This window comes from Carcharodon carcharias, chromosome 9, assembly GCF_017639515.1.
Source record: "Carcharodon carcharias isolate sCarCar2 chromosome 9, sCarCar2.pri, whole genome shotgun sequence".
NCBI classification, from domain to species: domain Eukaryota; kingdom Metazoa; phylum Chordata; class Chondrichthyes; order Lamniformes; family Lamnidae; genus Carcharodon; species Carcharodon carcharias.
This window is the reverse complement of record NC_054475.1, coordinates 94,303,657-94,317,336: the sequence shown is the minus strand read 5'-3', so window position 1 is coordinate 94,317,336 and position 13,680 is coordinate 94,303,657. Positions and strand designations below refer to the sequence as shown.

The 13,680-nt window shown below is 39.0% G+C and overlaps 1 protein-coding gene across 5 annotated transcripts in view; it reads right to left on the bottom strand.

The window, feature by feature from the left end:
• The window catches only part of LOC121282318 (H(+)/Cl(-) exchange transporter 5), a 138,595-nt gene that overhangs the window by 105,126 nt on the left and 19,789 nt on the right, over positions 1 to 13,680 (bottom strand). The window lies entirely within an intron of this gene.

Here is a 13,680-nt window from a genome sequence, read left to right as displayed (position 1 = left end):
CCAGAACACAGAATTCTTGGACGATTGTACAACTGGAGGTTGTTACAGGAATAGGAAGGGTGAGGCTATGAAGGGATTTGAACATGAACATGAGAATTTTAAAAATTGAAGCTTGGGTGGGCTGGAAATTAATGAGTATCAGAAAGCACAGGGGTGATGAATGCATGGGACTTAGTGCAAATTTAAATGGGTATATGCCACTGAATTGCCCTTTTTTATTCTTTTAGTTCTTGAAAGAATTGGTTAAGGTTGGTTCAAGATAATTTTCCTTTTAGGAATTCCTGCTGATTTAAAATGAGTGTCTCTGTTTCTAGGTGTGTTGTTCTCTAACCTTTCAGAAAAAAAATCTCAAATCTTTCCTACCATTGGCATTAAAGGTAACTGTTGCATAATTCCCCAGATTAGTTCCATTTCCCATTTTGAAGACAGGAATTACAATTCTGGTTTCCCAGTCCACAGGTACTATTCCTTTCTCTACTGAAGTTTTTAATGCGGATATGAATGCTCTGCTATCTCCTCACTATTTTGAGTAGCCACAGTTGGATTCCTACTTGGAACTGGGATCTTGTAGTCATAATGTCAAACTTTATTATATTATACTACATCACTGCACTCTTGAAGTTAAAAAGAACCATTTCTCTCATGCTTACTTCCCTTATCTGCTCTGCTTCATTTCCCCTTACTAGACCTGGCAATGCTTCCTCCCTTGTTGGACTTCTTACATAAAGTCAGAAAGGAACCTTGAGCTGTAAAAACTTCCACGTTTCGCTCCCTCTTCCTCCAATTTTGGGGGTGGAAGGTGGAGGAAGATAGCTGAAATCCCTCATGGTAATGACTTTTTTGAAATTCATTTTATACATTTTCCTCCCTCCGTTACATTGCTTGGTGATCTGTAGCACATTCCTAATAGTGTGACATGACTTCCCACCCTTTACCTTCAGTCTATATGGAGTCTGTTTCATCTCATTGTTTTGTTCTTTCTTACCATTGCCATTGTTATTTCTAATTATCAAAGCTATCCCATCAACCATTCTTCCTTTGTTGACATTATTTAAGTGCATTATATTCTGCAATATCTAAGTGCTAATCCTATGTAGTCTGCGGCCATGTTTCATTTATTCTCATTAGATCTATTTCCTCACTTCTTGTACTCTATTCCAAAAACAAATTACTGTCACAATTCAACACAAGTTGCATATTCACAAAGATTCCTTAAACCTTGGACATGGTTAAAATACCACCCAAGAGTTATGATACTGCTCAGCAAAAATCTTGGAGCCAAGTGGTTTTTAAATAGATTTTAATCTGGAGTGGAAGCCACTGCGGCAACATTCTTATGCAGAGGATGTGAGATATCAATTGCTCTAAAGTATTAAAATACTGCAAGAACCAAACAGGATACAATTCTGATCCAAGAAATATGGCTTAATCATCAGAACAAGTGATTTGTTGCAATGAGCAATTTATTCATTCATCTGCTCAGAAGTTGGCATTTTCCAGGATTTATTACAAATTGTTTTGGCAGATATCATACCTCAATCAGCATACTGAATTTTAAGTCAGGCGATTTGGCAGAGAAAAAACAATTTAAAAGCATGGTCATGTGGTCGAGCTACAGCTGAACTGGTGAGTAATGGCTTGGATACAGCATAATCTGACATGGTTCAAGAATACCTAGTAGAAAGTATTCATAACATAGACAGAAAATTCCTTTGGAGTTAATTTTAACATTATACTTGCTTTTATAAGGTTGACAGTTCAGAAGATAGGAACAACAGTAGGCTATTTAACCCCTCAATTTAACTCCCTGTCAATGAGATCGCAGCTGATCTGTAACCTAATTCCACATATCCCCACTTTGCCTCATATCTCTTAATACCTTTGATTAACAAAGCCCTATCAATCTCAGATTTAAAATTAACAGTTGATCAGAAGAGAGTTTCAAACTTCCTCCACCCTTAATGTACAGAACTGTTTTAGTTTCACTCCTGAAAAGTCTGGCTCTAATTTTTAATATACCCCTTGCCCTAGACTTTCCAAACAACAGAAATTGTTTCTCTCTTTCTAACCCATCTGCTTCTTTGAATATTGCAAATCACCCCTTAACCTTCTGAATTCCAGGATACGCAACTGTAGTTTGTGTAATCTCTCATCGTTGTAGTACCATGGTAGTTCTAAGTGTTGTAGCAATGAACTCCATAGCAACCAAATCTAAAGAAGCACTGCCAAGTATATTGCGCTACTAAAAAAGAAATTAATCTGCAAACAGAAAGCAAAAAGTCAAAATGAAAGAGAATATACTGTCTTATAATTACATTATTAACGATCCTAACAGCCTATTATAACTGAGATAGCCATTTAAAATTATGGAGTCTGGTTGGTGTGTCTCAACAGCACCCCTGTACCCACTTACTGTAATTAATACTTTTTAAAAGAAAGGAGAGATTGAATAAAAAGATGTTACCCATTACTTATTTACCGACTTGCAAATCAAGTCCTTCTCCTTTTTGATAAATGCATTTTATAGTTTTATCGAACAATCCCGGTTTTGCTCAGACACTCCTCCACAACAGGATACCTCAATGTCAGGAAAATAATGTAACTTCTTGGGGCCAGATTAGTGAATGAAGACAGAGGCCAATGACACTGGACCATTTCCATTCAAAGTTGCTTTTGTACTGAGACGATGGTAACAGTTGACGGTAGAGCACTGTTTCATCTAAAAGTCACAAAATCATAAACTACTGCCAAGCTTTAGAATGGAATTAATTCCAAATTCACTAGATTCTTCCTTTTATTTGTTTTCCCATTTTATGAATTACAATCTATACAGTTGGTTACGTTCATAGAGTTTGGCTTGGTAACTCACTTTAAAATTGTATAATCAGATCAATGATCAGCCAGTGGACATTCAAAATTGTCAAAATATTTACAAGGGTTCAAAAATCAGCTTTTTAAATAACAGGAAGAAACCTTCAACTTGACAGAAGTTAATCTAATTTACGTAAAATTATAATTATCAGCTGATCGCCTGAGGGAATTCACCAACTCCTTGGGGCAAGACTTTGTTTAAAATTAACTTCTTGCTTTTCCCCATCTTCAATCTCAAGGAGAAAAAAGTATTAATACTTCATTTACACTGCAGTATAAAAGTTCAATACACTGTTTTAAACTACAATTTGAAGTAAAACACAGCATACTTATTAAAATGATCAATTATGTGATGCTCTTTACCATACCTTCTGTTCAGTCCTAGAACCCAAATGATAATGATACAATCATTTCTACAACAAAGCTCAGAAATCATTTTTTTATTTTTAATTCAAATACAGTATGCATTTTGCTTCATGTACTTGCAGTACAAAGAGTTAAAGAAAAATGAACATGCATTTATTTAATGCCGTTCATGACCACAAGACATTCCAAAACATTTATTAGCCAATGAAGTACTTCTGAAGTTTTGCCGCTGTCATGTAGGGAGTTTCCGTTTTTTTGGAGCACTGACTTCCTCTTTGCACATTTGCTGCTAGCCAGCATTGATGATACACTGTGCTTTGGAAACTTTTTCAATTAGATTTACACAAGAATAACTATTAACTAATAACTGCACCATGGCAGTTGTTCTCGCCAGCTTCTGAGTAGGAAACTTTGTTTAAAAATAATTTTCTTGTCCTTTCTATCCATTTAGGGTAACAAGGTAAACATCTCCTAGATGTCTACCATTGCTATTCTAAAGTGGTCAACAAGGTAGAAAGGAGAAGATAGAGTTATTTTTCTTGTGTAGAAGTGCCTAACATCTGGTTGCTGCCTTCCTCATAATGTGTGGATGCTCAAGGGTGAAATCACTTCTATAACTCTGTCATACAACATGCACTGCTGCAATTCTATGCTAACAACATTAAGGTGGTATGGGAGTAGCATGACCTGACAGTGAAATGGTCAAGTATTTGGATCTCATTTGTATAAAGTCAGATGATTATCATTAACTGCCAGTAGCCAACTATATATTTTTTGTCATAAACCTGAACTAATTACATCACAATCTGATCTTTCAATGAGGTGGCTGTCATCATACACCAACTGAATAGAGTGCCTTAGCTTATATTGATCGGATACTCACCATTGAAAGAGAGGATAACAGCCTCATTCTTTGCAACTTTATTCTATTCTATTTACTTACACACACACACACACACACACACACACACGTGTGTAAGTGATAACATATGGGATTCTGACAATTAACAAGCTCAAACTTTGCTTTGTTTATTTCATCACTTGATCCAGTTTCCCTTTCCTGCATCCAGCACCCCCTCTCCTGTCATATTCCTCCAATATTTTGTTTGTTGTCAGTCTGACTTCTTAACTTCTATTTTATAAGAACTTTCTGCTCAAGGTTGGAGGGTTGGTGATAATGTTGGAATATGGGTTCTTCTCATTGCAGACCTTTAGCATCAACATCCAGTAGTCTCAGATAAGGCAAAGCATAATCTGTACCAACGTGTCTCAGCTACAAACTCAGAAGAGAAACACAAAGTACACCAGGTAACATTATAGCAGCTTGTTCAAAGATCATTCTATTATTAAATATCTTGTGCATGGCACTCACTGTATCAACATGTCATGCTTTTATAATGGAATATTACATTGGAAAAAAAACTTAAAATATGTCAACACATTATGAACCAATTGAACCATACACAATTAAAAAAAATGTGCCTATAGTATTTTTCCTTCAGGAATTAAAATTTAGTATCAAAATATAAACCATTGAAGTATCCATTCTTTCTGCCATTTAGTTCACATGCTCTGGAAAGCCCTTCCTAAACTCCTCTGCTTCTCGACCTAGCCCCTTTCCTTTTAAATCCTACTTTAAATCTAGCATGCTTTTGGACACCTTGCCAAGTATGTCTCTCTGGTTGTGTGTTCATTTTTGTATTCCATGTACCTTTGTGAAGTGCCTTGGGACATTTTTCAACATTAAAACGCACTACCTAACTGCATGTTGTTATCGTATAAGTTGACTATTCAAAATGGGCATCATACCCAAGTCTAGCCCTTGTGCATACACAGTGCAGTAGAGATCATCAGACAGTAATCAGGTGCAGAAACTATAGTTAGTTTTCTGCACTTTATCCAAGGAATGCTGAGCCAAAATGTAACACCCCAATTACCCTGACAGATTTTTTTTTTAATTCATTCATGGGATGAGAGTGTCGCTCACTAGGCCAGCATTTATTGCCCATCCATAATTGCCCTTGAGAAGGAAGTGGTGAAGTGCCTTCTTGAAACTCTGCAGTCCACGTGGTGTAGTTACACCCACAGTGCCGTTACGGAGGGAGTTCCAGGATTTTGACCCAGCGACGTGAAGGAATGGCAGTATATTTTCAAGTCAGGATGGTGTGTGGCTTGGAGGGGAACTTCCAGGTGGTGGCATCCCCATCTATCTGCTGCCCTTGTCCTTCTAGATGGTAGTGGTCGTGGGTTTGGAAGGTGCTGTCTGAACAGCCTTGGTGAGTTATTGCAGTGCATCTTGTTGATGGTACATACTGCTACCAGGGTGCGTCAGTGGTGGAGGGGGTGAATGTTTGTGGATGGAGTGCCAATCAAGCAGGCTGCTTTGTCCTGGACTGTATCAAGCTCCTTGAGTTGTTGGAACTGCACTCATCCAAGTAAGTGGAGAATATTCCATCACACCCCTGACTAGTCTCTTGTAGATGGTGGACAGACTTTGGGGAGTCAGGAGGTGAATTACTCACCTCTGGATTCCTAGCCTCTGACCTGCTCTAGTAACCACAGTACTTATATGGATAGTCCAGTTCAGTTTCTGGTCAATGATAACCCCCAGGATGTTGACAGTGGGGGATTCAGCAAATAGTAATGCCATTGAATGTCAAAGGGAGATGGTTAGATTCTCTCTTGGAGGTGTCATTGCCTGGCACTGTGTGCCGTGAATGTTATTTGTCAGCCCAAGCCTGGATATCGTCCAGGTCTTGCTGCATTTGGACATGGACTGCTTCAGTATCTGAGTTGTGAATGGCGCTGAACACTGTGCGATCATCAACAAACATCCTCACTTCTGTTCTTATGATGGAAGGAAGGTCATCAATGAAGCAGCTGAAGATGGTTGGGCTTGGGACACTACCCTGAGGAAGTCCTACAGTGATGTCCTGAAACGGAGATGACTGACCTCCAACAACTACAATCATCTTCATTTGTGCTAGGTATGACTCCAACCAGCAAAGAGTTTTCCCCCTGATTCCCACTGATCCAGTTTTGCTAGGGCTACTTGATGCCACACTGCTAATTCACAAGACAGGGAATCAAAGTTGGAACCTTCTGGATCTGTATGGTTCAGCACTTCAATAAGCTGCGCTTTAAATCACCTGATCATTAATAAAGTTGAGCCTTGCTTTTTATGATAGTGTAATGCCGTCAAATTGTTATAAGCTAATTTTCTGCAGCACCCTTGCTTGAAATATTTGAGTGTATGTGATTCTAGTGGTAGTTTGATGCTGAGAATTTCTAATTTCAGAAGTTAACTCTGCAATAGAAGCTCCAAAGACTTTAGTCCCTGAACAAATTACTTGAAGAAGCCAAGTTGCCAAATCGAACAACTTTTCTCAGAGGCTTGGTCATTTGCATTAGATGGAAAAAGGGTGTTTTCCAAAAGAGCTCTTGTATGGAAAACTTGCAACTTGGGTTGACCTGGGTTGAAGTTCAAAGACTTCCAAAAGAGGGACTTAAAAACTTTCACCATCAATATCGCAAGCTGGGCGAGACTGCGTGAAGCAACAGCGAGACTGCATCAAGAACGTGAGGTAGCTGAGAGGGAAGGGAAGAAAGCAAACAGGAAAATGTACAGGGCCTTAAGATTTAATACTGCAAGTTTAAACATCTGGTCTTGTGATTTATTTCTGCACCATCTGTGGTAAGTAATGCTGCACAGGAATTGAACTTTTCAGCCACTTACAATATTGCATAACAAAGTAACTGAACTGCTTTGGTGCTTATACCATTGTTTTTAGGGACAGAAGGTTGCATCAGCATGTTTATATTCACTTTGCTAAATATGTAGTTAGCCGACTACTCTAACAGCTGGAAATGTCCTTCAGTGTTAAACGACTGGCGATAAGAAAAACAGAGCACTTTAAAAATGCCAAATTAAATTAAAATGTTGGTGATGGTTGGAAAATCAAAATGATAGGTGAACTGTACCATGAAAATAAGGGATTTCATGCTCTAATAAATTACTTACCAACCAATGAGTAACTAATTTTATCTCAAAAATTGCTGCAACATACAGAAATAACAGCTTTCCATTCTTGGTCATCTAAGACCACTTCAGCAGACAGCAGCTGAAGTCAGAACCTCATTTTAAGTAAAATATAGAGATCCTAGCAGTTCTAAAACTCCTTTTCCTCCACTGTACTAAGTTTGATGATTTCCTACAAGTACAGGAACACTATACAAATCATGTTGAGCTATTTTATAATAATACAGAAAATGTTAAAGCTAGAAATTCAGGTCCTTCAAATAAGCTGATGCAAATTCATTTTTGCTGCAGGGGAAAGGAAACTGTTTATATGTAGGCCAGTGAAAGATTAACTCTGTTTCTCGCTCCACAGGTGCAGCCAAACCTGATTATTTTTAGCATTTTCTGTTTTTATTTCAGATTTCTGCAGTATTTCCTTTTGGATTAGTATTTTGTCTGATAAATAATCGCTTGATAGTACAGGACTTGAATATTGCTGATGAAAAAAAGGACATGTTGTTGAAGCTTTTCGTCTTGCATTCATCAGGACAGATTTGTAAGAATACCAAATCTCAAAGGGAACAACAATTTATACTGCATGAGAAGAAGGTGCTGATTGGTTGGCAAGTGGACTCTGATCGGTAGAGGTGCTGCCATCGAGATTTTACTACATTAAAATCAATGACCGGTATAGTGTCGATCCGTTTGTGTTCCTCTTAAATCATCACTGCAAATTGCTCCCAACAACAGAACTGCCACCACTGAATGCTTTCTTCAAACAGAACCCAAGTTTAGAAAGACAAAGATCTAAAGTTGTACTGCTAGACATTTTTCACAGTTCCAGCAGACATACTAGAAAAGCTCCGTAAACCCATCGCACTTTATTGAAATATCAGTGAATTAATAGGCTCCAGATACAAATATCATGAGTTTTCCAAAGGAACGAGGGCATTACTCATTAATACTCTTGATAATGCTACCCATTAACTTGACTCAACAGTAGTACTCAGTCAGGGTATGAGTTCAAACCACTCCAGACTGGTGTACACAAAATCTGGCTGACATATCAAATCACTACCGAGGCAGTGCTGCATTGTTAAGAGTGCCACCTTTCTGATTGAGGCCCTATACATCTACATCTGCTCAGGTAGATTAAGAAGATCCCATAGCACTATCAGAAAGGGAGCAGTACAGTTCTCTCCATGTCCTCGCCAACATTTAACCCTCAACTAACACCAAAAAAAAAAGACTAACTGGTGATTTATCTTACTGCTGCATGTGGGTAAAAGGTCTGCCACATTTGCCTACCAAACAACAATGACTACACCTTGAAATGTAATCAATTAGTGTAAAGCATTTTGGGACAGTCCAAGGATGTGAAAGATGCCATATAATTGCAAGTTCATTCCCTTTCCATCCCCAAAACACTGCTCTTTGTAGGGCCTGGCCATGAGTAAGTTTGCTGCCATGTTTTAATTAATTAATTACTCAATTCAAAATTTAAGTAAGCATTTTTCCCCTTCTATTTAGCATAACTAAATTAAGGTGGTGACTATAAACCCTAGAAGTCGATTCTATTTTAAGATAAATATGATCCATGCTTGATAAAGGTTTCTATAGAGTAACACAGCTACATCTTCCAAGGCCTGGGTTAATCAGGTGAACATTTTCTAAGACTTCAACAATGCTAATCTATGACTTGGCCATCAGGAGAGATGCAAGAAAATGAGTGCAGTGCATGGGTGCTCTTAGTCCTTGCAGGTCTACATTAGTGTGTGAAAGACACTGCCAAATAATCTCTTATTAAGTTGAAATGAGGGCTGGAGAGAAGAGCAGAAAGAACAGAAGATAAAAAGGAAGCCCAAACATCCTTAGGGAATTTGAAAAGCTAGGGTGGCAGAAACTGTCAGCAGGCCTACAGGCCTATTCAATATATAACTATATGATTTCTTAATAAGGGAATAGTAGGTGGTAAGGTGAAATGAACAGATTTAGAAAAATATAAATGGAAACGGGAGTAAGATAAACATTGGTAAAGAGAAGCAACCTTCAAGACAAAGCACAAGTGAAGCTGGCACATTAAGACTGGATCTATCTGTCATATAAGCACTGAAATTTGGTGGTGTGGGGAGGGGTTAAAACATTGAAAAACAGAAAATAGGAGCAGGAGTAGGCTATTCAGCCCTTTGAGCCTGCTCCGCCATTCGGCCCTGCGAGCCTGCTCTCTGCCATTCTTTATGACCATGGCTATCACCCAACTCAATAGCCTGCTCCCGCTTTCTCCCCATTCCATTTGATCCCTTTCGCCCCAAGAGCTATATCCAACTCCTTCTTGAAAACATACAATGTTTTGGCCTCAACTACTTTTTGTGGTAGCGAATTCCACAGGCTCACCACTCGCTGGGTGAAGAAATTTCTCCTCATCTCAGTCCTAAATGGTCTACCCTGTATCCTCAGACTGTGACCCCTGGTTCTGACCTCCCCCACCACTAAGAACATCCTTCCTAAATCTACCCTGTCTAATCCCATTAGAATTTTATAGGTTTCTATGAGATGCTCCCTCATTCTTCTGAACTCCAGCGAATATAATCCTAACCGACTCAATCTCTCCTCATATGTCAGTCCCGCCATCCCAGGAATCAGTCTGGTAAACCTTCGCTGCACTCCCTCTATAGCAAGAACATCCTTCCTCAATTCAGGAGACCAAAACTGTGCACACTATTCCAGATGTGGTCTTACCAAGGCCCTGTATAATTGCAGTAAGACATCCCTGCTCCTGTACTTGAATCCTCTCGCTATGAAGGCCAACATACCATTTGCCTTCTTTACCGCCTGTTGCACCTGCATGCTTACCTTCAGCGACTGATGTACAAGGACACCCAGGTCTCACTGCACATTCCCCTCTCTCAATTTAGTCATTCAGATAATAATCAGCCTTCCTGTTTTTGCTACCAAAGTGGATAACCTCACATTTATCCACATTATACTGCCTCTGCCATGCATTTGCCCACTCACTCAGCTTGTCCAAATCACACTGAAGCATCTCTGCATCCTCCTCACAGCTCACCCTCCCACTCAGCTTTGTATCATCTGCAAATTTGGAGATATTATATTTAGTTCCCTCATCTAAATCACTAATATATATTGTGAATAGCTGGGGTCCAAGCACCGATCCCTGCGGTAACCCACTAGTCACTGACTGCCATTCAGAAAAAGACCCGTTTATTCCTACTCTTTGTTTTCTGTCTGCCAACCAGTTTTCTATTCATCTCAATACACTACCCCCAATCCCATGCGCTATAATGTTACACGCTAATCTCTTACATGGGACTTTGTCGAAAGCCTTCTGAAAGTCCAAATAAACCACATCCTTTGGCTCCCCCTCATCATCTCTACTAGTTACATCCTAGAAAAATTCCAGTAGATTTGTCAAGCATGATTTCACTTTCATAAATCCATGCTAGCTCTGTCCAATTCTGCAACTGCTTTCCATGTGCTCAGCTATTAAATTGTTTTATAATGGACTCTAGAATTTTCCCCTTCACCGACGTCAGGCTGATTGGTCTATAATTCCCTGTTTTCACTCTACCTCCCTTTTTAAATAGTGGGGTTACATTAGCTACCTTCCAATCTGTAGGAACTGTTCCAGAGTCTATAGAATCTCAGAAGATGACCACCAATGCATCCACTATTTCTAGGGCCACTTCCTTAAGTACTCTGGGATGTAGATTATCAGGCCCTAGGGATTTATCAGGATGGAACAGCAGCTACCAGGAATCCTCCTCCAATTAACCCAATAGGGAAATTGGTCAGTCATTCCTCCCTATATACATACATGATGACAGAATTTAGGCATGAGACCCCACCAATTTTCTTCCTTACTTCCATTTCCACCCTCAATGCAACCCATCAGCTGAGGGTAATTCACTCTAGATCAGCAGCAGGAATACTTCAATGGCCATTGTTGGAAAAGTAGATGGGCTAGTGCAGGAACCACTCCCTCTTTTCAGACAACTTATTCTGACCACAACCCTAGTGAAAACTTTTAACAATTAAGTTTTTCAAGCGGTTCTACTCATTTTAATGCACACATCTCCTCAACTTTGATTAGGATTTTCTCTGCATAGCAGTTGTCCAGCTCAGTATAATTAAATGAGCCTGACCACGGAAAATAGGTTAGGGTTATAATCCTGCTCCTTTTGTCCTCTGGCAGCAAACTTATGCTGGGGGAAAAATGCAATGAGCATTGTTCCAAATAACTATGCTTTATAGGATTATTGTTTTGTGCCATACATAAACTAGTCCATGAGGTCAGGAACTGATCTGACATTTTGTATTTCCACCACTCAGCTAATGGAGTTGACATTGGAAGGAGGTAGATTATCATTCCTCATGTCTCACCTGTATCATCATTTACATGTGTGAGGAAGGCAGCCAAGAGTCAACGGATCGATTTCCCTACTGGGGTAATGAAGCAGGATTTTTGGTAGCAGTGATAGGGATTCAGTGGTAGACTTAGAGATCTCTCATTTTCTGCCGTTCCAGCCCAATTTAAACTTTTATATGGGAGAAAAATCCAGGCTTAATACTTCAACTTCAGAGATCTCAGTAAAGACTTTTGATTTAACATGGGGCTTTCATGTCAATGAAATGGAGGCATCAATTTAGTTAGACTAAGTTACACTGGAGTTCTATTGCATCACCATCTCAAATTGTCTGAAGGATTTCTAGCATGCATCATCCCAATATACAGACTCCAGGATACTTAATCAAATTAACTTCATTGGTCTCAGGAAACTGTCTACCTAGCTTCCTCCAGAAAACCCACTGTAACACTCAGATAATTTCAGTGTTTTAATCACTTGGGGAAGCTTTATTGTAACGGTGCTATATAAATACAAATTGTTGTTGTTTATGCAATATTAGTGCAGCTAACCAAGAATACCAGGCCTCCACCAGATGACTACTTGACATAATGGCTTCTTTATCCCAATATCATTGCAATCACATGGAATTTTGGATGATTACTAAAAACATAATGGAAAACAGTTGTACGAGACATAGCTAACAAAGTATAGTGCTTTGACATAACCGATGCTTAATATTGAATATCTAAATATAACTATATATTTTTTATAAATATCTACATCATATTTACTCCCTTTTTAGGAGCTTTGTATTTTATGTACTATGATGCACTTATTTAATTTGTTGACTGAGATGACGAAACAGTAGAACATAAATTGATAAACACATACGCAGCCTGATAAATTAGTGAGAAGTTGAAAGAGTTGGTGTTGAGATGTACGCTGACAACACCCAGCTCTATGTGAAAACTAACAATGTGCTTTCGGATGATATTGCCAAGGGCAGCATGTGGGTGAGAAATAGGAGGGGGCCAAGAATGCGTCTTTGTGGGCACATGATGCAACAATGTGGGAGCAGGAAGAGAAGCCATTGCAAGTCATTTTCTGGATACGATTAGATAGATAGGAATGGAACCAGGTGAGGGCTGTCCCACTCAGCTAGGTAACAGTGGCAGGGGATGGTGTGATCAACCGTGTCAAAGGTTGGAGACAAGTTGGAAAGGACAAGGGAGGAAAGTTTGCCTTTGTCATAGCCACATAGGATATCATTTGTGACTTTGGTAAAAGTTGTTTTGGTACTGTGGCAGGGGTGGAAGCCTGGTTGGAGGGACTTAAACATGGAATTCCAGGAAAGATGGGAACGGATTTGCGAGGCGATAACACGATCAAGGACTTTGGAGTGGAAAGGGAGGTTGGAGATGTGATGGTAGTTTGCAAAGATGGTGAGGTCAAGGGTTAGTTTTTTGAGAAGGAAATGATAAAATATCACACGATAAAAGTTGTTTGGTGGTTTTGAGTCTAAGCCACAGACTAGTGGAGAGCTTTTAGTAGTACTTTCTGAAGTCAAAGAAGTTTATTTCAAGATACACGATATAACTAAGCAAGCCAGAATACAGTAATGAGCATTTTCAATTTGATGTATGGTTTCACAACAAACTCTAGGTATTAAGACAGGTAAAGCAGACTCCAGTTCATTGGGACTGAGGGATTGCTTGCTTTCCAGTGTGACTCTAAATTGCTGAACTAGATAAAATTATCTCGAGTAATATCTAAAAACAGAATACTGTAATTGCATTCCTCTTGAACTTGCACTTAAATTTTCTGAAATCTGTATGATGGAGGCACACTACTTAAATTCTCAAGTGTAGGTTCACTTGGCATGCTGGAACAAACGATCAGTTACTTGAACATGGTGATACACAGGCTGACACGTGATCATCCAACAATATTTAAAACATAATTGAATATTACATTTTCTTTTTTTAATTCAAATGCAGACTCTGACTCATCACTGAAAATCCTGGAAACTAAGCAGTCTCATGGCACATTTCTTGCCAA